Genomic DNA, 27,843 nt, shown 5'->3' with positions numbered 1-27,843 from the left:
CATCTTCTGAACTTACTGTAAAAATCTTTAGCATTAGCCTTCTATAGAGAGTAATGGTCACTTCCTCTAGTGAAAGAAATCTACATCCCAATCAATCATACTTATTGAACTCACAAAGGACTCTTTGCTAAGTAAAAGCTGCATTTTTAGAATTAAGTATTATTTGACTTTTTTGAAGCCAACTAAATAGAACTCTCATCCCTGTTAAATTGGCTTAACATTTTTCACCTCAACTCTCTTCTTTACTTACAAATTAAATTTGAAGATGGAGATGATAAAAATGTAAAGAAATTCTCTTTATCTGTGACTGCTTGCTAACTTTATTATTGCATATGTAAGGTATTTTCATTTGGTAAGATTCCAAAAATGGAAGTTAGGATGGGCTCCCCCAGACACCCAGGTGAAAAAGGAAGCAGAGGACAGGTATTGTGGGAGAATGTGGGCTCCCTGTCGGGAGAGGCTGCCAGTCACTGGGCTCAGGAAGGCCAGCCCCTCTGTTGTGCAGGTGGGCGGAGAACTGGGGCTGCAGCCCAGACAGGCAGCAGGAACTACGCCGACGGCCAGGAACCCGAACCTTCAGCAAGAGTCAGCTATCTTGCTTCAGAGGCTGACAGCAGTGAAGGACTTCCTAGCAAGGACTGCAGAATTTCTGTGTATGAGAGGGCTAGCATCATTGTCTTGAAGTTACATTTTCATAGCAAATATACTGTTTAAATTGGGGATAGATTTCATTTGGGAGAGATGCGGGGTCTGTGGGCAAGGGATATTTATGGCTATAGCCTCTTCAAGAGGCCACTGACTCTTCGACGAATATTAACGAAGTTCCACCAGGAACAGTAAAAGGAGGAACCTGTCAAGTAAGCACAGGATGTTCCCAAACCCAGGCTAGGAAAGCACTGGGCCAGATGGGAAAATGTCTTTCTCATCCACAACATGCGGGAACAGCCAAGCTTTCCATGGAAATATAATGAATGCATTTAAGATAAGTTGAGGCTGAGTTTCTTTTGAGAGGAAATGAAAACCGTGATAACACCCAGAGGCAAGACGGATATGGGGTTCTGGGGCTGAGGAGATGCCATTTCTGTCATGCCATTCAGTGTTCAAGCTGCTGGACAAGGGTAAGGCAGGGAGGGAAGACTACCTGAACATAATCCTCTAAAACGAGGGTCACAGACCTTTACTCTTGACTCATCAATGTTGTCCTTTCACATAATATGCATTCTCAATTTACTTGTAATAGTCCTCCTGGGAAATTCTAGAATCTTCTATGATGACCTAAGGGGAAAAGCATCTTGCCACATTTTTAGAATACAGGGATCAGCATTCCCCGCATGGCTGGGTGACTAGTTGCCATGGTAGCATAATGTATATGGACTCTGTGAAATGTTCTACCTGTGGAAAAAGTTTTCAAGAATAGAGCATTGTTTATTGTAACATAAGTCCACAACATTTTCTTGTCAGTTTTTATCGGGTTTCTAGCAATCTGAGCCAAGTCTAAAAGAGCCAGAAAGCAAGAGTGGATAACTGGAAATAGCCTTTTTTCTTTGTCAGTCAGTCCTTCCACAAAGACCCATGTGAACTTTCTTTAGTCCAGAAAAGTCTGAGTTTTTGGTGGAAGCTCAGTCAAAGGGTATGACAGTGTCTGAGATGGACTCAGAGAAATAAGCACTTAGTTTTGTAATGAGGGAAGTACAGATGAATCCATTCAAATTCGTGTAATGAGGGAATGAATAGAACGGATACACACATACATACATTTCCATTAAAGAAAAAAATCAGTAAAGTCATATATCTATATTTAGACTGTAGCTTTTAAAATACCAAGCTTTTTTTTTTTTTTTTTTTTAATTTTAGAAAAGACTAAATTGCCTAGGGCTCTTGGGAACTCCAAGTCCCTCTAGTAGAAAAGTCCTATTGTCTGGAATGCTGAAATTTTTTCCTGGCACGACTGCTAGTTCTCTACTGCTAACTTCTAAGCACACCCAATGGCAGAAGTTCTGTGGTAGTATTATGTTACTGAGATAAGAGGATGCGCATAAAGTAAGGCCCTACAATTTAAAATATATATTAAATCAAACAAAGGTCCTAAAATACCTCCTAATCTTTCAGAAATGACCCAAAACTCAGTTGTTCCAGAGAAAGTTGTTGGTTTCTCTCCCATCTTGATGTGACTCTCATTTCCATACAGGTGACGAAACACTGGAGGAACAGCCAACCAGTCTAGGGGTAGGACGCAGCCTATTGCCCTGAAGACGCCAAGAGCTGATGGCTCTTTGTTACTTTCTGGTCGCTTCAGTCAACTTTTTTCTCATAGTTCAACCCTCTTCCATGTTACTACCTCTTCCACGCATCATACATCCTTTATCTTTGTGTACACCACAGTCAGATTCAATAAATTATTTACACAACTGTCTGTCCTACTAGACTATGAGCTTCTCTATGGCAGAGAACATGTCTTTATTTATGTATATTCAACTGAATAAACAAAGCTTATTTAAATTTTTTAACCTTTCATCACCAATATCATCATCAATATCATTCTCCACTAACTTTATTTAAATTTCATTTGGGGAATAACTGCTATGACAATGGAGATACAGATCTAAGAGTACAGCATTTATTATAGATCCCAATTTATCTCCTCATGTGACTTTTTCTACTTCAACTTTCTAAAGACAAAATGAGATTTCTGAATTTCTGTTTATGGGTCACAAATTTCTTCTGATTTTACTTTTAAGAGAGAGCACTGCAAACACTCTATGAACCTACAGTCCCCTAAAGAGAAGAATAAAGATTGCAAAAAAAGCAATCACCTTGTTCCATTTTAATGTTACTCTGAACATTACTTATTATTTATGTCAAATTAAACTAATACATAGTGAACACAGGCACTGTTTATCAAGATCTCTCCACTCCTCTGGATAACACATATGACTGAAAAGGTATGATATGAACAATAAAGCTAGAAATACACTCAAAAGTGATTAACTCCAAAATAGAAAAATAAATGTATTCATTTTATGTTATAAAAATATGGTGAATTGGAGGAGAGAAATTAGACCCATCTCTTCATATGCTGGTCATCTTTTCCATCATGAAAAATATACTTCAGCATTTTGTACCTCAGTGACCGATGTACTTGCTTGAATGAATCCTTGCCAACAGGTAAAATATCATTTTGATTACTTTGTGCCATTTCAAAACCGAGGTGACTCACTCAGTAATGAGATAGAGTAAAAAGCAGTTGTTTTTAGTGGGTTTTTCCTGGGGCAGGGAATCATTTTAATTTACTTGTCCCAGATGCCACATTTCATCTAGTTGGTATTCCCTCTGTTACTGGGCCTGCTCTCCCCTTACTCAATAAATATGGAAATCTATTCCTCGTCCAGTCTGAACACTGTAATTTTTATAGCAGTTTTACTCTTTCTGACAAGCATATTTCCACTCTCCTTTCAGTCCTGGAGAATGTGAAGAGATGCACTATTCCCTGAAAATGCTTTGCATGTGTAAAACGTATTTCAGGGTTAAATATTCTACATGTATTGCTTAATTAGTCTTTACAACAAAGGCCTCATGATCTCTCCCACACTAGGAAGCTAAGCAGAGAGTGAGTATGGAGTGACTGGGGCAGATCTGGCCGAGGCCAAGTCAACTTCTAAGTCCAATTTCAAGGGTCTTGCCTCCCAGGGTCTCATTTCTGAGGAGGATCAAGCCCCCATCTCAGAAATCTTGAGGTCCCAGTCCTGCACACAGATTAGATTCTAATCATTTTCCTTTCTTTACATCCTTTCTGGAAAAAGGTGGGTTACAACGGAGAAGCAAATAAGTAACCAAGTAACTTAATAATGAAGGAAAAAACAAATGAGGTCAAAGCCCCTTTCCTATAAAGTAGAGATACTTCTTTGTATCTCTAACACTAGCCAGTCTCCTTGCTGTACCTTCGTACTTTTTGTGCTGAATTATATCAGTGAGCGCTATTTGACAAAAACATGACATGAAAAATATTTATAGGCAAATTACGGCTACCTTTATTGCCGGTAAAAAAACTATTCTTCGTTTAATAAAAACAACAACAGTGAGCTATGTCATACCAAAGTCTTTTGAAAGGGCCTTGATACGTGACTTGCAGGTGGTGACATGCTGGGCATGAGCTGGAGGTTTAGCCGGCTGCGCAATGACTGCACCACAGCCCCGGCGCTGGAGACCTGCCCCAAGAGCTCTCTTTCAGGCTCGCGTAACTGTGGTGTTGATTTCCTACCTAAGTATTTTTAGAAATGCACCATGATATGAAACACACATCTTCAGACTAGTAACCAGAAACAGGCTGACCGACCCCTCTGTCAGCACACTCTGAAAGAGGCCTTATAAAAATACAAAGGTAAGACTATCTCCAGTGCAAAACAAACCTAAAGGAGATACAGCCTTCCCTCCAAACATTCACAGGCAGAAATGTGAACGCTGTAGGAGTCCATGAAAAAAGGCAGGTATTCACAGGCAGATTTGATGAGAATGGTAACAAGTGGAGGGCTGCTTTGAAAGTTACTGTTGAGATGGGAGCAGCGAGTAGACACAAGCAAGACTAAATAAAGCCACGCTGGAGACCAGTGGTTTAAGACATGAACCAACAGTTTGGTTAAACAACCTCTGGACCCAATTTAAGTGCATCTGTGACAGGGGACTAGGCCTTCGATGAGTCTTTTACTTCTGAAGACTTTACTAGGCCTCAAGCCTTCAGAGTCACAGATTCCCATCCTATCCAACTGGAACAACTATATTTATCAGTCTGCCAAGTGCTGAAGGACACCAGGGTTAATTAGTTAGTTATTCCTCTGTTCTACTTAAGTATTGTGTTTATAGATATTATTCGACAAGATTTTATTGAGCATGTAGAATATCTTAAAAAGTTCAGAGTCACAGCCAACAGATAAACTGATATTTCACTAGCAACTTTTTACTTTTGACCCTGTATAAAGTATACATCTAAAATATGCAAATTGAGACAGACACCCTCTGACTTGAACTGCAACGTTGGCTTTTCCCCAGGTCTCCAGCTTGCTGGCCCACTCTGCAGATTTCAGATTTGCAGCCTCCATAATCACATGTGGAAACTAAGACTCAACAACAACTAATAACTTGCACTGGTTGAATGGACATTGGTTCAAGATGGCGGAGTAGAAGGACGTGCTCTCACTCCCTCTTTAGAGAACACCGGAATCACAACTAACTGCTGAACAATCAGCAACAGGAAGACACTGGAACTCACCAAAAAAGATACCCCACATCCAAAGACAAATGAGAAGCCACAATGAGACGGTAGGAGGGCACGCAATCACAATAAAATCAAATCCCATAACCAGTGGGTAGGTGACTCACAAACTGGAGAACACTTATACCACAGAAGTCCACCCACTGGAGTGAAGGTTCTGAGCCCCACATCAGGCTTCCCAACCTGGGGGTCTGGCAATGGGAGGAGGAATTCCTAGAGAATCAGACTTTGAAGGCTAGCAGGATTTGACTGCAGGACTTCAACAGGACTGGGGGAAACAGAGACTCCACTCTTGGAGGGCACACACAAAGTAGTGTGTGCATCGGGACCCAGGGGAAGGAGCAATGACCTCATAGGAGACTGAACCAGACCTACCTGCTAGTGTTGAAGGGTCTCCTGCAAAGGCGGGGGTGACTGTGGCTCACTGTGGGGACAAGGACACGGGCAGCAGAAGTTCTGGGAAGTACTCCTTGGCTTGAGCCCTCCCATAGTCCGCCATTAGCCCCACCAAGAGACTGCAGTCTCCAGTGCTGGGTTGCCTCAGGCCAAACAAACAACAGGGAGGGAACCCAGCCCCAGCCATCAGCAGACAAGTGGATTAAAGTTTTACTGAGCTCTGCACACCAGGGCAACACCCACCTCTACCCACCACCAGTCCCTCCTATCAGGAAGCTTGCACAAGCCTCTTAGATAGCCTCGTCCACCAGAGGGCAGACAGCAGAAGCAAGAAGAACTACAATCCTGCAGCCTGTGGAACGAAAACCACATTCACAGAAAGACAGACAAAATGAAAAGGCAGAGGACTATGTACCAGATGAAGGAACAAGATTAAACCCCAGAAAAACAATTAAATGAGGTGGAGATAGGCAACCTTCCAGAAAAAGAATTCAGAATAATGATAGTGAAGGTGATCCAGGACCTCAGAAAAAGAATGGAGGCAAAGATCAAGAAGATGCAAGAACTGTTTAACAAAGACCTGGAAGAATTAAAGAACAAACAAACAGAGATGAACAATACAGTGACTGAAATGAAAAATACACTAGAAGGAATCAATAGCAGAGTAACTGAGTCAGAAGAACAGATAAGTGACCTGACAGAATGGTGGAATTCACTGCCAAGGGACAGAATACAGAAAAAAGAATGAAAAGAAATGAAGACAGCATAAGAGACCTCTGGGACAACATTAAATGCACCAACATTCACATTATAGGGGTCCCAGAAGGAGAAGAGTGAGAGAAAGGACCTGAGAAAATATTTTAAGAGATTATAGTCGAAAACTTCCCTAACATGGGAAAGGAAATAGCCACCCAAGTCCAAGAAGCAGAGAGAGTCCCAGGCAGGATAATGCCAAGGAAAAACATGCCGACACACATAGTAATCAAATTGACAAAAATTAAAGCCAAAGAAAAATTATTAAAAGCAACAAGGGAAGAATGACAAATAACATAAAAGAGAACTCCCATAAAGTTCACAGATGATTTCTCAGCAGAAACTGTATAAGCCAGAAGGGAGTGGCACGATATATTTAAAGTGATGAAAGGGAAGAAACTACAACCAAGATTACTCTACCCAGCAAGGATCTCATTGAGATTTGATGAAGAAATCAAAAGCTTTACAGACAAGCAAAAGCTAAGAGAATTCAGCACCACCAAACCAGCTCTACAACAAATGCTAAAGGCACTTACTGCTAACTCGGAAACACAAGAGAAGAAAAGGACCTACAAAAACAAACCCAAAACAATTAAGAAAATGGTAATAGGAACATACATATTGATAATTACCTTAAATGTGAATGGATTAAATGCTCCAATAAAAAGACACAGGCTCGCTGAATGGATATTAAAACAAGACCCTTATATATGCTGTCTACAAGAGACCTACTTCAGACCTAGGGACACATACAGACTGAAAGTGAGGGGATGGAAAAAGATATTCCATGCAAATGGAAATCAAAAGAAAGCTGGAGTAGCAATACTCATATCAGAAAAAATAGACTTTAAAATAAAGACTGCTACAAGAGATAAGGAGGGACACTACATAATGATCAAAGGATCAATCCAAGAAGAAGATATAACAATTATAAATATATATGCACCCAACATAGGAGCACCTCAATACATGAGGCAAATGTAAACAACCATGAAAGGAGAAATCGACAGTAACACAATAATAGTGGGGGACTTTTAACACCTCACTTACACCAATGGACAGATCATCCAGACAGAAAATTAATAAGGAAACACAAGCTTTAAATGACACAACAGACCAGACAGATTTAACTGATATTTATAAGACATTCCATCCGAAAACAGCAGATTACACTTTCTTCTCAAGTGCATTCTCCAGGATAGATCACATCTTGGGTCACAAATCAAGCCTCGGTAAATTTAAGAAAACTGAAATCATATCAAGCATCTTTTCCAACCACAATGCTATGAGATTAGAAATAAATTACTGGGAAAAAAACGTAAAAAACACAAACACATGGAGGCTAAACAGTATGTTACTAAATAACCAAGAGATCACTGAAGAAATCAAAGAGGAAATCAAAAAATACCTAGAGACAAATGACAATGAAAACACGATGATCCAAAACCTCTGGGATGCAGCAAAAGCAGTTCTTAGAGGGAAGTTTATAGCAATACAATCCGACCTCAAGAAACAAGAAAAATCTCAAATAAACCATCTAACCTTACACCTAAAGGAAATAGAGAAAGAAGAACAAAGAAAACCCAAAGTTAGTAGAAGGAAAGAAATCATAAAGATCAGAGCAGAAATAAATGAAATAGAAACAAAGAAAACAATAGCAAAGATCAATAAAACTAAAAGCTGGTTCTTTCAGAAGATAAACAAAATTGATAAACCTTTAGCCAGACTCATCAAGAAAAAGAGAGAGGGGCTTCCCTGGTGGCGCAGTGGTTGAGAATCTGCCTGCCAATGCAGGGGACACGGGTTCGAGCCCTGGTCTGGGAAGATCCCACATGCTGCGGAGCAACTAGGCCCGTGAGCCACAACTACTCAGCCTGCGCGTCTGTAGCTTGTGCTCTGCAACAAGAGAGGCCACGACAGTGAGAGGCCCGCACACCGCAATGAAGAGTGGCCCCCACTCGCTGCAACTAGAGAAAGCCCTCGCACAGAAACAAAGACCCAACACAGCCAAAATAAATAAATAAATAAATAGCGTTCCCTTTAAAAAAAAAAAAAAGAGTAAACAAACATTTAAAAAAAAAAAAAAGAAAAAAAGAGAGGACTCCAATCAATAAAATTAGAAATGGAAAAGAAGTTACAATGGACACTGCAGAAATACAAAGCATCACAAGAGACTACTACAAGCAACTCTATGCCAATAAAACAGACAACCTCGAAGAAATGGACAAATTCTCAGAAAGGTATAACTTTCTAAGACTGAACCAGGAAGAAATAGAAAATATGAACAGACCAATCACAAGTAATGAAATTGAAACTGTGATTAAAAAACTTCCAACAAACAAAAGTCCAGGACCAGATGGCTTCACAGGTGAATTTTATCAAACATTTAGAGAAGAGCTAACACCCAACCTTCTCAAACTCTTCCAAAAAATTGCAGAGGAAGGAACACTCCCAAACTAATTCTATGAGGTCATCATCACCCTGATACCAAAACCAGACAAAGATACTACAAAAAAAGAATATCACAGACCAATATCACTGATGAATACAGATGCAAAAATCCTCAACAAAATACTAACAAACAGAATCTAACAACACATTAAAAAGATCATACACCATGATCAAGTGGGGTTTATCCCAGGGATACCAGGATTCTTCAATATACGCAAATCAATCGATGTGATACACCATATTAACAAATTGAAGAATAAAAACCATATGATCGGGGTTTCCCTGGTGGCGCAGTGGTTGAGAATCTGCCTGCCAATGCAGGGGACACGGGTTCGAGCCCTGGTCTGGGAGGATCCCACGTGCTGCAGAGCAGCTGGGCCCGTGAGCCACAATTACTGAGCCTGCGTGTCTGGAGCCTGTGCTCCGCAACAAGAGAGGCCGCGATAGTGAGAGGCCCGTGCACCGCGATGAAGAGTGTCCCCCGCTTGCCACAATTAGAGAAAGCCCTCACACAGAAACAAAGACCCAACACAGCCGTAAATAAATAAAATAAAAACAAATACTTAAAAAAAAAAAAAAGATGGAGAAGAGGGTAGGTGAGGCAGTTTTGTTTAAAAAAAAAACAAAACCATATGATCATCTCAATAGATGCAGAAAAAGCTTTTGACAAAATTCAACACCCATTTCTGATAAAAACTCTCCAGAAAGTGGGCACAGAGGGAACCTTCCTCAACAGAATAAAGACCATATATGACAAACCCACAGCCAACACCCTTCTCAATGGTGAAAAACTGAAAGCATTTCCTCTAAGATCAGGAACAAGACAAGGATGCCCACTCTCACCACTATTATTCAACATAGTTTTGGAAGTCCTAGCTACGGCAATCAGAGAAGAGAAAGAAATAAAAGGAATCCAAATAGGAAAATAAGTAAAACTGTCACTGTTTGCAGATGACATGATACTATATGTAGAACATCCTAAAGATGCTACCAGAAAACGACTAGAGCTAATCAATGAATTTGGTAAAGTTGCAGGATACAAAATTAATGCACAGAAATCTCTTGCATTCCTATACACTGACAACAAAAGATCAGAAAGAGAAATTAAGGAAACAACCTCATTCACCATTGCAACATAAAGAATAAAATACTTAGAAATAAACCTACCTAAGGAGGTAAAAGACCTGTACTCAGAAAACTATAAGACACTGATAAAAGAAATCAAAGGTAACACAAACAGATGGAGAGATATACCATGTTCTTGGATTGGAAGAATCAATATTTTGAAAATGACTATACTGCCCAAAGCATTCTACAGATTCAATGCAATCCCTATCAAATTACCAATGGCATTTTTTACAGAACTAGAACAAAAAATCTTAAAATTTGTATGGAGACACAAAAGACCCTGAACAGCCAAAGCAGTCTTGAGGGAAAAAAACGGAGCTGGAGGAATCAGACTCCCTGACTTCAGACTATACTACAAAGCTACAGTAATCAAGACAATATGGTACTGGCACAAAAACTGAAATACAGATCAGTGGAACAGGATAGAAAGCCCAGCGCTAAACCCATGCACCAATGGTCAACTAATTTATGACAAAGGAGGCAAGGATATACAATGAAAAAAGGACAGTCTCTTCAATAAGTGGTGCTGGGAAAACTGGACAGCTACATGTAAAAGAATGAAATGAGAACACTCCCTAACACCATACACAAAAATAAACTCAAAGTGGATTAAAGACTTAAGTGTAAGACTGGACACTTTAAAACTCTTAGAGGAAAACATAGGAAGAACACTCTTTGACATAAATCACAGCAAGACCTTTTTTGACCCACCTCCTAGAATAATGGACATAAAAGCAAAAATAAACAAATGGGACCTAATGAAACTTAAAAGCTTTTGCACAGCAAAGGAAACTATAAACAAGATGAAAAGACAACCCGCAGAATGGGAGAAAATATTTGCAAACAATCAGTGGACAAAGGATTAATGTCCAAAATACATAAACAGCTCATGCAGCTCAATATTAAAAAAACAAACAACCCAATCAAAAGATGGCCAGAAGACCTAAATAGACATTTCTCCAAAGAAGACATACAGATGGCCAAGAGGCACATGAAAAGATGCTCAACATCACTAATTATTAGAGAAATGCAAATCAAAACTACAATGACCACCTCACACCAGTTAGAATGGGCATCATCAGAAAATCTACGAACAACAAATGCTGGAGAGGGTGTGGAGAAAAGGGAACCCTCTTGCACTATTGGTGGGAATGTAAATTGATACAGCCACTGTGTAGAAGAGTATGGAGGTTCCTTAAAAAACTAAAAATAGAGTTACCATATGATCCAGCAATCCCACTACTGGGCATATACCCAGAGAAAACCATAATTCAAAAAGACACATGCATCCCAACGTTCACTGCAGCACTATTTACAATAGCCAGGTCATGGAAGCAACCTAAATGCCCATCGACATATGAATGGATAAAGAAGATGTGGTACACATATACAATGGAATATCACTCAGCCATAAAAAGGAACGAAATTGGGTCATGTGTAGAGACGTGGATGGACCTAGAGACTGTCATACAGAGTGAAGTAAGTCAGAAAGAGAAAGAAAAATATCGTATATTAATGCATACATGTGGAATCTAGAAAAATGGTAAAGATGAACTGGTTTGCAAGGCAGAAACAGAGACACAGATGTAGAGAACAAACGTATGGACACCAAGCGGGGAAAGCTGGTGGGCTGGGGGGGGTGGGGGTTGGTGGGATGAACTGGGAGATTGGGATTGACATGTATACACTAATATGTATAAAATAGACAACGAATAAGAACCTGCTATATAAAAAATAAAATAAAATTTAAAAAAAAACAGTTGAATGAAAATAAAATAAAATATGCAAGCTATTTATAATAGTATTATAAATTTGGAAATTGCTTATTCTCAGGCCATTAGCATTATATTAATGTTCAGACAATAATTATCAGATATAATACTTTCATCATATTAACATCAGATAATCAATGGTGAATATGTACAAAATAATTAATTTAATATGAGGAAGAGGATTAGCCTTGACTCAATAACAATATATGGTAAGATTTAAAAAATGTTTTAGTTATTAATCAGTAGCAGCCTAAAAGTATATCTGGTCCCCAAATAATTAGGAACATATAATCATCATTCACTGCCTACAAAGACTCTGTTAACTGAATAATCAATTCACAAAGTTTTCCTATTTTGAAGTCCAAAGGTGGAGCTTGATCTCAAACAGTAAGACAGCCTGAGTGCAAAAAATTAGGTGAATTTCCTAAATCCTTCCAACAGAGTGCACTCCAAATTCGCCAGTAACTAATTCATTTTATTAATTCAGTTCAATCTGTTGCTTCCTAGAGCTACCAAATGTTTTCTTTGGCATCATGTTTATAATCAAAATGTTTGCTTTAAAATTAAAACATTTGTTTTGGTGACATGAATTTCCAAGAGCAGCTGATTCTTCCCAATAACCGAAATGAAACTAAATTCAAATTGTTATAGAGAATTTTGGCAACTCTCATTGGTATCCAGACTGCCATCATGGGAGAACAAAATGTTTTTGCTTTTAAGATTAGAGGCATGACTGAAAACAACTAATATAAAGACAAGTGGCCAGCCCATTTAAAATGAACCTGATGAAGAAGCATGAAACCAAAAGAAAGCTGAATTCTCTGATCTTCGGAACATCAATACATAACTTAGGAAAGAGAAGAAATTAAAGCACTCTGACCAGCAAAAGGAAGTTAGGTCCCTGCGTGGGACAGTAAGTCAGAAGCGAAAAGACACTGAAAGGTAAAGTCGACAAAGTTTCTGAACATGAAAAAACAGTCAAGACTTTTGTGTAATACTGTAGACCCTGAAGGGGAAAGAAAAAAGAATCTGGAATCATGGGGTCAATGACTACCTAGGACTTATTTTGATATAAAATATAAAATATAAACACATTGAGGTTTGGTCACTTTGAGGTAAGAATGCTGGTACAGAGGACATATCTTAAGGAGATAGATTCATGAGTCTCTATAGCACGACTATCCCCATCTGTGTGTGACAGAGACAGCAGAGAAAATCTTTGGAGGCGGAAGCACCACAGACATAATGGCAGGGTGATATATTTTTTAAGAAAGAGGTATATGGGGAGCTCCCGAGTCCAATCCACAATGTGACGGGGGATTTCTAGAGAAAAGCAGATTTATTAACTTGAATGAGTTTCTATCATGTCATGAGTGGAAGAGACAGCCAAGCCATTTGTGTGATCAGTGCAGGAACTTACAAGGCAGACACAAGAGGGGCTGGGTTTGGTTTTAAAATTCAGGTTTAACACTCAAAATAATGTAAAAGTATTTTTCTCTGTAATTCTGCAAGCCCAGAAATCAAGACAGGAAGAGCAAAAGAAATTAGGAATCTGGATATTTAGTTAAAATACTAATATATGTGTGTGCATGTGTGTGTGTGTGTGTGTGTGTGTGTACACAAACTCACAATTGGGTACCCTTTTAAAATATGTCATGTCTTTACAGGAGGAAGAATTTGATCTAAAAAGATCTACTATATACAGGGTAAAAGAGTAGGGAATCCTTTGGAGGAAATGAAAAGAATGAATGTGTATATTCAGTTCTTATAGATAATAGCTGAGGGGGTTATAAAATAAGGCTAAATCAAATTGATTGGCAGCAAGGGAGAAGTAATATTAAAGAGAAAGTGATAAGAAAGGAAAATCACATCTATGGTGATACACTCTAGGAATAATAAAGTAATTATAGTGAAGACACTATGGGAATATGCAGCATGTACAAAGGGAGGTGCTAGAGGCTACATGAATATTATTTAAAGTTCATTGGAAAAAATGAGCTGGATAATATGAAAAATGCAATTAGATATTGTCCTATCTGCTGGATTCATAACTGAGCCAACGTTTTTCATTATAAATAGTTTTTAGATCAACCCAATAGTAACAGAACTTTCTTGTTTAGACATACTCAGTTTGGCTGAAGAATCTTTTAATTCCACTAGTAGTCTGTATAATTAACTTGATTCAAATTATTTAGCCTTGTTACTTAGTAGGTAACTTGCTCTAGATCAGCATTGTCTTGACTCTTTTAGTATAGCTGTATACAGAAATTGAGTTGAAAATTTCTCTGTTTGACACTTGTGTAGCGATATTATTTCAGTAATCAGAAACAGACACACACCTACTAAAGAGATCAAAACTCCATTTCAAAGAAAATTTTCTTTTTGTCATGTATCACTACACTCACAGTAAAAATTCAGGACACTCAGGAAAATACTGAAGTAATTCAAGAAATTAAACTCAAACCAGGCAATTCAATTATGAAATTCAAAAGTGCTTTTTTATCTCACTTTGGGTGTTTCTATCTCTCTTCCCACAAATCTATCTAGATTCTCTGAATAAGAAAGAGAATATGGACTCGTGATAGAATTATGATAGCAAGCTTAGTACAACTGGTAATTATCGTAGTCTCTGCCACAACAGCAATCTCTACAACAGTCTCCAAGCAGAGGTGAGTCAGCTAAAAATTGCAAGAACGAAGATCACTCTTTATCTGCCTCAATTTATTCACCTCCCATGTGACATAAAGGACTTTCCCAGGTTCCTCGTGTTTATACTGAGTTTCAAGGTTACAGCCTTTTAGGTGTAGACTGTGATGCTCATATATCAAAGAAACTAGCAAGAGCCACCTGACAGTTGTTTTTGTCTTTCCTCTTCTAATTCTACACAAATAGTTTTCTTGACTGAAGTAATCCTAAATATTCGTGGTTCAATCTCCTTCACTTCTACCTAATGCATACTTCCCATCCACGCCCTAAAAAACTGCACTCAGAAACAAGCCAACATCCAATGATGGAAAAAGTGACGCAACTCACTGAAATCAAACATCAGTTTCTATGGGACTTGAATTGACAGGACTAAACAAAACTGAGAACACGGTATTTTGTGCCTTACTCACGTAAGTGAGCATGCAAGATGCAAATGAGTTGCCATTGTAAGTTTTAATGACAGACCTGAGTATGAAGATTAAAAATAAGGAACTCTAGAGATCCATTAGTAGAACAAAACCAAAAAAGATTAAAAAGTACTATTGTTTTGAGTAACTTTGGTCTGTTTTTTTTGAAATTTTTATCCTATTCAATTAGTAAGAAATAGCTTTCAGATGACAAAATGATATATGTTGCCCTCTTAGTTGCAAACACACACTCAAATCTAATCAGAGGAGACCAGGAAAAATAACTGATAAAATACTCAGAGTAGAATTATTATGTCTTATGAATAAGTTGGCTATGGAAGCTTTCTCTTTATCAATGAAAATGTCTCTCTGTTGTCAAGGAGCACCTTGACAATGGTACAATTTAAAATACTGAAATACTTTATTTTAAAATACAGGCACATAATAAAGTGAAACTCTAGTATTTTATTATTATATCTTCTAACCATTTAACACATATATGATATTATCAGGTGAATTAAAATTATAGTGCTTTGCTTTTGTTTCACAAGGAAAAAAGACAGTAAATGGGCAATAAGATAAATATTATGGAATAGTCTTTCTTACCAGGAATAAATCAGTCATTAATTTTAAGAAGTTTTGTGGCAGAATGGATGCACTGCAAGTTCAAGTCAACTAAAGCCATTTCTTGATGTTCTCAAATTGTTGAAAATGGTGTCTAAAATGAATAAAAAGGGGTACATAGATGCCTATAAATGCTGAACAGGAGAATTCCATTTCCTTACATTTAGAGTCGTGTTTCATCGTGTTTTCAAATTTTTAACTTGAGCCTTCAGAGCCAATATCATGTTGATAAAACTGACCTCTGGTTCATCCTCTTCCAAAAATAAATGGCTTTGATTTAAGTAAACAAAAATCAAACCAACCTTCAAAGTATTTTTTACACATTTACACTTTTTCATGAAAGTAGTTATACTCTTAGTTGCTAGGTAACAAAAATTAGTCTATTATTTCAATGTAAAAAAAAATAACAACTTGCATGGTTATTATTTTGAACGCCTTTTTTTCTGCCTTGGTTACTACATTACTTTGTTAAGTTACATTCATTGAAATGTTTTCTTTTTCAGGTCTAATTGAAGATTATTCTGCTACCCTGACTTGTCAGCTGTGAGGTTCTTTACACTCTGCTTTGCTCTGCTCTCACCTGAGCCTGGCCTATTTCCAAAGATCTATTAGCAATGGGATTTTAATGAGTGACAAAAAGAAGAGGTAGCTTACAGTCTTTATGCAAGTTCAGAATTCATGATGACTATGGAAAAGTACAACAGTGAAAGGCAGAAAAGAGGAAAAAAAAAGAATGAATAAAATGTTTGGGTTCCCACGTTAAATGATTGAAACAGTTTCTATTTAAATGCAAATTTGACTTTTTAAAAGATGGGACTACCAGTAACTGCACCCTAAATGGTAAAATGAAAATCAATTTGAAATATGGGATGAATAAAGTATATGTGGACTTTCTGGGAATAATTTTTTATTATGAAAACCTTGATGCATTTTCCTTTGCTCAATCCATCTTATAGACTTTGGACAGCTACGTCTGAGATGAAATGCAAACATTTTTTAATTTGTTTAAGCACAGACATGATCAGCTCACTAGAACCTTCCATGTTCATTCAAGTCAGATTTCACAAAATAATGATCAATAGTATGATGTATGTAAAATACAAGACCAAAAATAAGAGTTTAACTGCAGCATTATAATGACCAATAGTCACTACGTGTTTTTTACGATGTTGGGGAAATCACTTTTAAAAAATGGAAATCACTACATTCTATTGATTCAGGAACAGAATCTTCAGACATAAGTCAGCAGAGTTGACACTTTCAAATACATAAAATGTGACATCCGCTCTTACAAATGCACTATACAGGCTGTAAATCATCAAAGAGAAAAACAGTTCAATGTCATTTCAGCCACTGTAAGCTATGGTTTACAAATACAACTGAAAGATAAAAATAGTCATACTGTCTCTGTGACATCTAAACCACTTTTCTATTGCAGTAGCCCATGCTCTAATTTATCTTTGTGGTTGAATAACACACAATCAATTGTAAGCAACTAGTGTAGTTAGATTCCAGTCAACTGCAATTTTCTATAGCTTTATCTTTTCTCCCACTGAGGTGACTTTTAGTAATATCCACAACACACTATCTCAATTTTTGTGGTTGCTTATGTATGTCAAGCTTTTAGTCATCATTCTAAGGGCTAATATATGACACTAATCCATAAATGAAACATATTTTAAATAGACATTAGCACTTGTATGCATTATAACAATTAAAGATCTATATTCCACTGGAAAAAGAAGTTTTTATTAGATTTAAAATAAGACCTGAAAGAGCATGGTCTTTGTGTAAGATTCCTGGTTCTACCACTTATTAACTATGAAAATTCAAGCAAATTATTTAACCCCTATAGGAATGAGGTAACTCATCTGAAAAAACTGGATAAAAATTCCTATCATTCAGGGGCAGTTTTAAAGATTAAGTGAGAAAACATAAATACCTAATATAGTGCTTGACAGGTACTCCATGTAACATAGTAAATGGTGACTATTATTATTAATGTTGGGTTATTTTTTATTATTATCATTGGTGGAATAATAAAATAGCACACGTTTTTTGTGGCCATAGTAAACAGCAATGTTTGTTCACTTAGTCCAGCATTGAAAGAACTCCCGCATAGTAACCTATACCTGAAATATGTGTGATTATACTTTAATTTTATTCTGCAAATAATGCTAATATTTAAATATTTTTAGAAATGTATTTTGTGTAACCGTAACATGAAAATGTCATTATCATACGTGGTTTTTAAAAATTCTACAGTAAAAATGATTATAGCAAGTATTACAACCTAGGTATCACGTGTTTAAATTATTGAATAGAGCTAAAAGGAAGGTAGGTAATACTTTCTATAAATGAGTAACAATTGCTGGTAAATGGGATCCTATACATATCGATAGGGGTTTTATCACATTTTTGCATTTCTAAATAGTAACTTATTACAACCTGGAAAAGTAAAAACTATCACAATAAACTATAACTAGTTTTCTAGTAGAATTCACTTCCTAAACAGCCATCAGTTACCAAATTTCTATCATCCTTTTTTTTTTAATGAGCATGAAACAATGAGGAAAGACCTGTTAATAATCAAGTTGGTTTCTGGAATGACCAAGACTTGCTCATTGACAACCTTCTTGGAACTGAAATGGTGTCTTTCATTTCTCTCCAAGGTACTGCTGCAGTGAAGCTCAAAGCCGACTATCTTGCTACCCACCAGCCCTCTGGCCCACGTTATGTTGAAAGAGCACCGCTGTCCTGGGTGGATTTAAAGCTATTTGTTTAGAAGTTTGGATGCATTTTTCTTCTCAAATCTTTTTATTAGTAAAGCAGCACAGCCAGGGTCTGTACTTATCAGGCCATTCTAGGCCCAGGGCTGCCCTCCTGCCTCGGTGTGCCAAATGTGCATACAGTTATCATCTAAAGCACTCCCTGTCATATGCTCTTGCTTATGGAGACGTTTTGCATGGATTCCAGATTAATGTTTGAATAAGCCCGGCAATGCACTTCGACTTTCATGTGTCAGAAAACGAATGTTCTCTGAACATTCACGTTTTAGATTCATTGTGTCCATGCTCCTTTTCTTTAGTAAAAGAAAAGATTTGACATATAACTCCTAAGCCTCTGGTCTTTGCACACATACGCGGGAACATACACTATGAGATTCCTGACAAAGAACAGAAGACATAGTTTCAGAAAAACTGGGATGCTGTTTTCCTAACTCACTAAGTCCTATCACTGGCTTTTAAAGTACTCCTGTGCCCTGATGGATTTACGTCCTCTTTTGGAAAAGTAGCTGCTGTTCTATTATGATGCACGTTTTCCTTGGGAGAAGGAAGGGGGCGTGGGGAAGGAAAAAAGTTGTAATTAGGTATATGCTTAGATCTTTTTGATCCGAGTCCTGTAATTCTATCTGCATTGTCAAGGACTGCTAGATTGCAATCTTATCAAGAACAGGTGTCACTTCTTTTCTATACCTTATATTTCTCCCAAAGGGCCTAATGTATATCTCGCCCTCTGATAACATTCATTAAATGTTGATGGAGTGACTGCAATACCAGCAACCTTCTTTAAGACGTAATATTTAACTTTGGCCTTGGACATACCACCGGCCATTCTTTTTTTTTTTTTTTTTTAAACATCTTTATTGGAGTATAATTGCTTTACAACGGTGTGTTAGTTTCTGCTTTATAACCATTAATTCTTGAGACACTAACTTTAAATAGCTAATTGTAATAAGTTGACCGAAATTTAGAATTTGTGTACTTCCAGACCAAAAAATAACTCTTGGAGAAAACTCCATTTAAATGCAGGCATTTTAGTTGTGTCTTCTAATATTCCAGTGCCTCCAGGAAACCTCCTTCCTAACTCTAGAATGTATAGATTTCTTTCTTCTCTTAACTTCCATTAGGAATAATGCTGAGTACAGGCATGAGCTGGGTACACACTTGCCGATAGACAGAATCATGTTGGAAATGGGCAGCAAAATCCCGGACTACCAAGGTTCAGAGAAACTAGAAGTGCCTTAGCACAGCACCCTGTGCCTGACAGTAAGGCCCTGCCGGCCCCTTGCATCCTCCCAGCGCTCACAAAACAAACCACCGCTTTTCACATGTCCCTGGAGCTGTCGGCATCACCACTGCTCTGCAGGAAAGTATGGAGTTGTCACAACTTTCTTCAGGTAAGAAACCTTTTTTTTTTTAAATTATACTCTGTCATTTGACACAGTTCAATGAAATTATTCTTTCTTGAAAGTTAATTTAGCCTACTGGGACTATGTCTAAAATTGGTAGAAAAGAGGAGTACCACATAAACCGCAATGCATGAACTTCTTCAGGAGAAGACCATATGTATCATGTTTTACGTGATGCGTGGGAGCTGTAAAGTAGCTTCTAGAGTTTAGAACTGCACATCTCAAAGTGTAAACCAAGGCTCTATATTCAGAGAAAATACGAAGGGATCTGAAACATTCAGTCGCGGATGGAAATCAATGAACAAAATCTGAATAATGATATCTGATTAATGTAACTTGTTTACAACCAAACCACAATTTAAAGAGGAAGGAAATAAATTGCTGAATGAACAACAGAACCTCTTCCAATTCTTTCTGGAAACTGTGGGTACTAAGTAGATAATAAGTAATGGGGTAATACTATGGGTAATAAGCAAGTAAATAAATAAAAGAAGTGTTGGCATTTTTGAGCAAACTTGATTAATCATTCTGTCCATGAAGATGTAACATATGCTGACGTTATTCAAATATTTTCTAAAGATATTGAACTACATGAGTAAAAACAAAGTTGACATATGGGATAACCAACTTTGGGGAAGTCTGAGAAGTTGGAAGGTTATCAGCTATAGCACTGATAACCTAATTGAGGAAAATATTTCTTTCTTAAGAAGACCCTAGTTACTTTCAAATTTAGCATGACAATTTTTCCACGCAGTTATCTTTTACCTGCTTCACTTCCACTGAATTCAAATTTGAACTCATGATTATTTGGGCTTTCAAAATAGATGAAGTATACTACACATTTTTTTTTCATTTTTATAGATTAAAATTATTTCTTTTTACTCTTATCAGTTTCTTTCGTCAAATGCAAACTTTAATTGGAGTGATTTCCATTTTCCTCAGGTCAACTGGTAAAAGACTGGTTAAATTATCTGTGCATTTGCTTGAATGAGAGGACTATGCTATATCCAGATTTACAAGTCTCATCTTAGTTAACCACATTTTGAGGCTAATTTAGTGGTAGAATGAAATATATTAAAGAAACTGTACAGGTTTAAATCGCTGTCTGTGAGATAAGATTTTTAATGGATAAATGAGAAACAGTGGGAGTTCCAATGACTATACCCACCTTTTAATAAAAGAAAAAAAAAAATCTGTGCTCACTGAAACCCTGTCCTGTCAGAGGGGCTGCAGCAGAGTACATGTGTTCCTGTCTGCCAGGCCTGCCCTAGGCCGTGAAGGGACACGGTCCGTGTGGCAGTCCACTCCTTCATCTGAAGGTGGGTCCTTCCGTAAGGAGACACAAAAGTCATTGCTCCAGAAATCACATGAGGCTTAACAACCAGTCGTAAAGCCTGCAGAGTTCCGTGGGAATGACGCATTCCAAGAGAAGTCTCTCAGTGTTGTGGCCTCCTCAATGGCAACAAAATTTCTCATGGTGGTGGCTTTGTGGCATTTTTCCCCCTGGAAGACTCATTGGCCAATCACACTGTCTAGCTATAAAGATGGCCACATTCGTAATCAACGGTGAGTCAATTTCTTAACAGAATTTGGCACATTACAAATATTCAGTTAACCTGGATTAAAGCTATGAACGATGCTTTTTTCTTAGGGAGCACGAAGGGAAGAGTGGGGCAAGGAAGATTTCAGTAGATACTTCACTCCAGTTCTTTTTTCTGGCTTAAATTTTGTTTAGTTTTTCTTCCTTCCCTCCAGCTCTCTATCCCTCCTTCCCTCCTTCCCTCCCTCCCTCCCTTCCTTCCTTTCCTTCCTCTCTTTATTCATTAATTCTTTCCTTCCTTCTTCTCCTCTTTTTTTCTTTCTTAATGAGTACAAGTCTCCCAGGAGCACCCATTCTCATCTTCCATCTTGAATTCTCTTGGTTCTTCTATCTCCCCTTTCCTTTCCACTCCCTTTCTCTTCCACATTCTACCTTTTCCTTTTTCTTTACCTTCTAATGGAGGTAGAGTATATTCTTTTAGATCCCTTCCTTTCCCACTGTAAGTTCCAGTCTCTATTTCAGAACAATCAAAAATAAAGTGAGCAACTCCCAGTTTTGCACCTTCCGCTGCCATTTAATCTCACCTGAAGCACTGCACCAGCAAAGGGAGATGTGAAATAGGCAAGAAATATGCAAATGAAACATGTATTTAAAAATCTGACCAGCTGTCAGTAATTTGTAACACAGATTTGGAATAAACATGGAAGGAGAATAGGATGTCTCCTTTAGAGTTTTTGTTTGATTTCGAAGATTAAAGAGCTATTGAGTTCCTATCAGAACTATACTCTTGACTTTAAAAATGATCTTTAAAGTTTGTTTAAGATACAAAATAGTGCAGAATTTATCAGCATAGGCTCTAGAGTTTGGTCTGGATTCACTTCTAGTTCTTCCACTTAAGTAGTTATAAAATCTTGGGCTAGTTTCTTAAAATCTAGAAGCCTGAGTATTCTTATGAATAAAATGAGGATACAAAGAGGATTTAATGAAAAGATTATTGCAAATATTAAATGATACAGTGCAAATAAAATGTTTAATAAGCTGCCTTATACTCAAAAAGCAGGTCATAAATATGTTAGCAATTATTATGCCTATTATTATTACTGTATTTCAGAAAGACCATCATGGAAGAATTTAAATATTGCAAAAGACAGCTGAAGTATTTTAGGTGGGAAGCTGCTGAGAAGACAATATTAAAATCTTGCATATAATTTTACGAATGAAGGGGTCAACCAAAATTGAAATGTAATATCTGTGAAGGTTTCACTTACAGTTACCTCTCTGCCTGCCATAATCACTCTGGATTCCACCACGAGGCAATGGGTTTTGATGGGAGTGTGATCCCAGTTGTATCATCTGATAGCTGTATGAGATTATGAAAGCCATTTAACCTTTCTAAATCTCGGTCCTCACAGCCCTCTTCAACAAAACTGGGCTAATAATGCCTACCACACAGAGTTATTGTGAAGATCAACTATAACAATACATTCGATGCTTTATAATTGGCCAAGTGCTATCATCAGCATTCACTGCACTAAGGGAAACACTGGTTATTTCTCCTATAGACGAAATCGCTATGAAAAACAAATGAGTTAAGGGACAGGACCAGCAGGGGTTTTGAAAAAAGATCACTGTGCATGTCCCCTCCACTGGCCTCCCTGATAAAGTCCAGGTTGCTGGTACATGTGTACGTTTGCATACCTGAATCGCAGGGGTAACAGTCGTGATAGTAAGAAAGGGTGTTTCTCGTCTTTGCTCTCTGAAATGAAATACAGCTAGTGCCTCTGAGAAAAGAAGTATGCTTGGTTAAAGGAAGAACTCATGGAAAAGCCATGAAGCTAATTTCAGACATATTGTATTTTTAGATCCCTTTTCACTTGGCTCATGGAACATGTCAGTATTGACAATTACACATAATTTATCTAAAGACCATAAAGATACAGGTAGTAACTGGACATTATTTAACAAAAGCCAAGGTAACAAAGAGACCAAGGATTAGCCTGCCACCAATGTGATTTCAATCCATCAAAAACTCTTTCCTTTGGAGGAAAATCCTATTTATTTCTATTCTATCTCCTCAGCACAATGAGCAGCTTTCCCGTGTAGAAGAAGCCCTGCCCCCCAAAGCAACCTCACCCAGGAAAGTCTACTGAAAACAGCCTTGTTTGTGTGCTTGTTTTTTTTTTTTTTTTTTTTTTAAAGTACAGATTATTATTATTTTTTTTAATTTATTTATTTATTTATCTATGGCTGTGTTGGGTCTTCGTTTCTGTGCGAGGACTTTCTCTAGCTGTGGCAAGCGGGGCCACTCTTCATCGCGGTGCGCGGGCCTCTCACTATCGCGGCCTCTCTTGTTGCGGAGCACAGGCTCCAGACGCGCAGGCTCAGTAATCGTGGCTCACGGGCCTAGTTGCTCCGCGGCATGTGGGATCCTCCCAGACCAGGGCTCGAACCCGTGTCCCCTGCATTGGCAGGCAGATTCTCAACTACTGCGCCACCAGGGAAGCCCTGTGTGCTTGTTTTTAAGGGAGCTTAAGTTTTCTGGACATGGCAGGCTGGGTTGGCAAAACTCAGCAAATCCTTTTTCAAGTATCCTGAAATCTTCTTACTAATATCTTTACTTGTTCATCATATCTTTCAAACTTGGTTAACTTTGGTCTGCAGGATAAGTAGCCCTGTCACTGTCTAGAACTTTGATCAAGGTATTTAACTTCCCCCATCTCTTCCTATCAGCTTCCTAATTGATAAGATGAGAATAATGGTAATAATACCACCTCTCTTTGGGATTTACTTGAAGATTAAGTAAGATTATACATGGAAACTCCGATCCTGATTCCTGGTTCACAATAATAACCCCAATATCTTAGCTTCTCTCCTGCCACCTCTACTCTGGGGCCTGTGTCACCTGCTTTCTCTTGCAAACAGCAATTCAACACACTACCACTCCTTAAAGGAACATAGTGATGGCAGAAATGCCACAGGGAGGAATTCATTAAAGGTCATGGTGAAGCTGGACACATGAATTCAAGGGGGAAGGAATTCAATTCCAACGTGGCCTGATCTGACTTTTTACGGTCAAATCATTCCTGGGTGGAGCAAGGTCACCCTGGTGGCGTCAAACCCTCCTCCTCCCCATCACCCTAGCCTCCTCTCAAAAAAATGCAATCAACCTTTTGATTCTTTAACGTGGCTATAGGAAAAATGCAGTACTGCAAGGTTTAGGAATTTAATGGTGAAGTGAACCAATAAGCAATCTGATATGTGGATTAGTGGCAATTGGAGCACCTTTGATTATTAGATTTTTTAAAAAATATATATATATTTTTTTTAAATTTATTTATTTAATTTATTTATTTTTGGCTGTGTTGGGTCATTGCTGCACGCGGGCTTTCTCTGGTTGCGACGAGCGGGGGCTACTCTTTGTTGCTGTGCGCAGGCTTCTCATTGTGGTGGCTTCTCTTGCTGCGGAGCACGGGCTCTAGGCACGCGGGCTCAGTAGTTGTGGCTCGCGGGCTCTAGAGTGCAGGCTCAGTAGTTGTGGCGCACGGGAGTAGTTGCTCCGTGGCATGTGGGATCTTCCCGGACCAGGGCTCGAACCTGTGTCCCCTGCACTGGCAGGCGGATTCTTAACCACTGCGCCACCAGGGAAGCCCCTGATTATTAGTTCTGAACGAGAGTCTTAATCCCATGTTTGAAGAAGGGTCAGGGGAGCTCAAGGAATAGACATTTCAGCAATAAGTCTGCGGCACACTAGGCATACTGGGAGGCGATGTGAGGGAGAAGCAACTGGACAAGGGAGGCCCAAGGCAGTGGGGTATTTGGAGAATGAGATTTGAGAACCGTTGGCTCCCCCACGGGAACGGACAAGCGCCCACGGAGAACTTACCCTGCCCAGGGAGAGGCTTCAAGTCTCAACCACAGACCTCACACGCAATCACAGTTTTTCTTGGGGAAAAAAAAAAAAATCTGATCTAAAAGTCAGAATCAGGATATTATTTTCACTATAGAAAAGGCTTCTGGAATTATAACTAATGGAATAAAAACTAGGAAATTAATTTGTATTAATCCTCATAATTGTATCTTTCATTAATAAAATATCTATCATGACCATAGCACATTTAAAAAAAGAATCACCTTTGTGCAAACATCTCACTTTCTCTTTGACTTCAAAGAATACAGAATCATAGGGAGGTAAGGAAACTTAGTCTCTCTACTTTACCCAGAAGGAAACTGAGACACAGAGAGTGAAACGACTGGCCCAGGCATGCTCAGCTGGCCAGCAGGAGCCAGCAGAAACCTCCCGTTCCCAGGTGGTGTACTCCTGCTGCACCCACATCTGTTCCCAAAGGTTAAAAAACACCCTAAAATAAACTGAGTCAGGAAACACTAGTGACAAACGAGCTAACCTGTGGTTAATCGAGTGCTATACCGTCCTTTGTAACATGCCAGCAACTCTAGTCCTGCTGTTGCCTGCAGTTTACAACTATCAGCCCACGTGTACATATTCCTTCATGCAACTACGGGTCTTAATTCTAGGATTTCCGGCAGGCATGGGGTGAGATAATTCAATACCACCGACTTGCTTTTGCCTTTTTCTCCTAGGACCTTACTCCCGTCCTGGATTTTGGAGTCTAACAGAACTGTGAAGCAAACATTTTATTTTGGATTTTGTCCTACAAGGCTACCATCAAACGTATAATGTACTCCAGCCATAATGCCCTAAGGATGAGGTTTCAGATGACGTTAAAGAAATCATTCCACAATTTAAAACTCTAGGTTTTAAATTCTGCCTCTCAGATAGTCTTGTATGAGGCACAACTGTTCACGTGCTGAGCATACTCTGGCCCCAATTTTCCCCATCTGAACTTAACTGCAACTAAAAGCATTTTAAATTTAATTCAATTTAGTTAAGTAGACTGTGCAAGAAAAGTGAAGTCATGTTGTTTCCTTCTGTTTATTTTGATTAGAAAATTAAGCAGCATTTTATGAAATAACCATGTCTCTCTTTCGAGGAGTAAGTATAACATTAAAACACCTTGCCAAATGCTACAGGAACCTTTTTCTAAAATCCATTATCCCAAGGTGACTAGTACTGTCGACTACATGGTTTTATTATAGGGGGTTGGTAGGGAGAGAAAGGAAACAGTCATTGTTTTAGAAATGAATAATGTAAAGAAAAAAAAACTGTAATCATCCAGCATATTTAGAGAGCGCTATTTATTAAGTATTAATGTATGAAACAGTTATTGGTATATTGAAAATAAGACTTGTACCATGGTGAAGTTGACAATATGTTATTATTCTGTGGGGTACATAAAGAAATTAATGAATAAGCTCAGAAATAAAACAATGATAAGAGTAGCTAAAGATTTGCTTCACAGAAGTTCCTTTAAATCCAGACTCTACAAAAAGTGAATATTGGAAGCCTCCCTGTAAAATTACCAAGTTCACTTTACCTCTCTCAGCACTAATCATCTGAAATTCTCCTGTCATCTGTTTTCATTCTGAATGTTGAGCTTTATTTTCCCCAAGTCTCTGGAAGGGAGGAGGAATCAAAGTCTATGTTGATATGTAGAATCTACACTGCAGCTAGAACTGGAAACACTTCTTATCGCCAGACAAAGCAATCCAAAATCAAGCAACTGTTAGGTCAAAACTCGTGAAGAGAAGATAGAAAAATACACTGAGGGAAATGTTGATGACCTGCTTAAAGCTTAAATATCTTTGTTGCAAGGACAGTGACAAATAGAGAACGGTTCAGAGTCATCTGGAGTAGCAAAATTTCATTCCACAACTGTATTTATTTTTAGCATTTATTATTATTCATTGGGTGCTCCTAGAATAATGGTGGTGTGAATTACGCATAGCAAAATGGAATGGGGGAATAGTGTTTATAATTCTAAATTTACAAACATGAGAGAAATTAGTAATACTATAGTTATCAAAGGAAATGTTAAGGAAATAACTGCTACAAAACCATATGCAACTCAGAAACAGAACAAGACAATTCAAATTTAATGAATGCCTTTAATATTAATTACAGAATTCTTAACAATACATTGGGACAGCTCTCTTGGAGAATTCAGCTTACTGTTTAACAGTTTCTGACTAATTTTATTAACCTGTACATCTGAGAGGATCAACCCCCTCTGGGTTTAATTAGAAGAAAATTCAATTTAAATCTAAATGTCAACAGTGGTTACTAATTATGGCAGGGCCCTGGACGGGACAGCAAGTCTGTAATCCAGCAGTTCCCTGGTAACAATTAACACTTTTTCTGAGTTATGAGTGCGTTAGGATATTTTAAAATAAATACGATTCAGCATGGGACACTGCTAATATCCATGAGCCCCTACTGCTAGGTGCAGACATGCAGAAGAGGATGCCAAATTAAATTACAGAGATTTCTCAAACATATAGCTGAATAATAAGCAGCTACAAAACTAGGTCAGGGTCGAAAAGCTAGAGCTGAATCCCCCTCCCCCAACATGCAAAATAAATATACCCACTATCTCTGAATAGAAATCATTCTTTTGTTATGCCCTCTGTCAAGAATACATTATTGCAAAATGATATTTCCACAATCTTCACAGCTGTGAGCACGACTGAAT

General features: G+C 38.1%; 1 protein-coding gene across 4 annotated transcripts in view; it reads right to left on the bottom strand.

Annotated features, from left to right (window-relative positions):
- The window catches only part of TOX (thymocyte selection associated high mobility group box), a 294,925-nt gene that overhangs the window by 177,585 nt on the left and 89,497 nt on the right, over positions 1-27,843 (bottom strand). The window lies entirely within an intron of this gene.

Source organism: Balaenoptera ricei, chromosome 17 (assembly GCF_028023285.1).
Source record: "Balaenoptera ricei isolate mBalRic1 chromosome 17, mBalRic1.hap2, whole genome shotgun sequence".
Lineage (NCBI taxonomy): Eukaryota > Metazoa > Chordata > Mammalia > Artiodactyla > Balaenopteridae > Balaenoptera > Balaenoptera ricei.
Note: the sequence above shows the minus strand (reverse complement) of the source record. Positions and strands in the feature narration are given on the sequence as shown.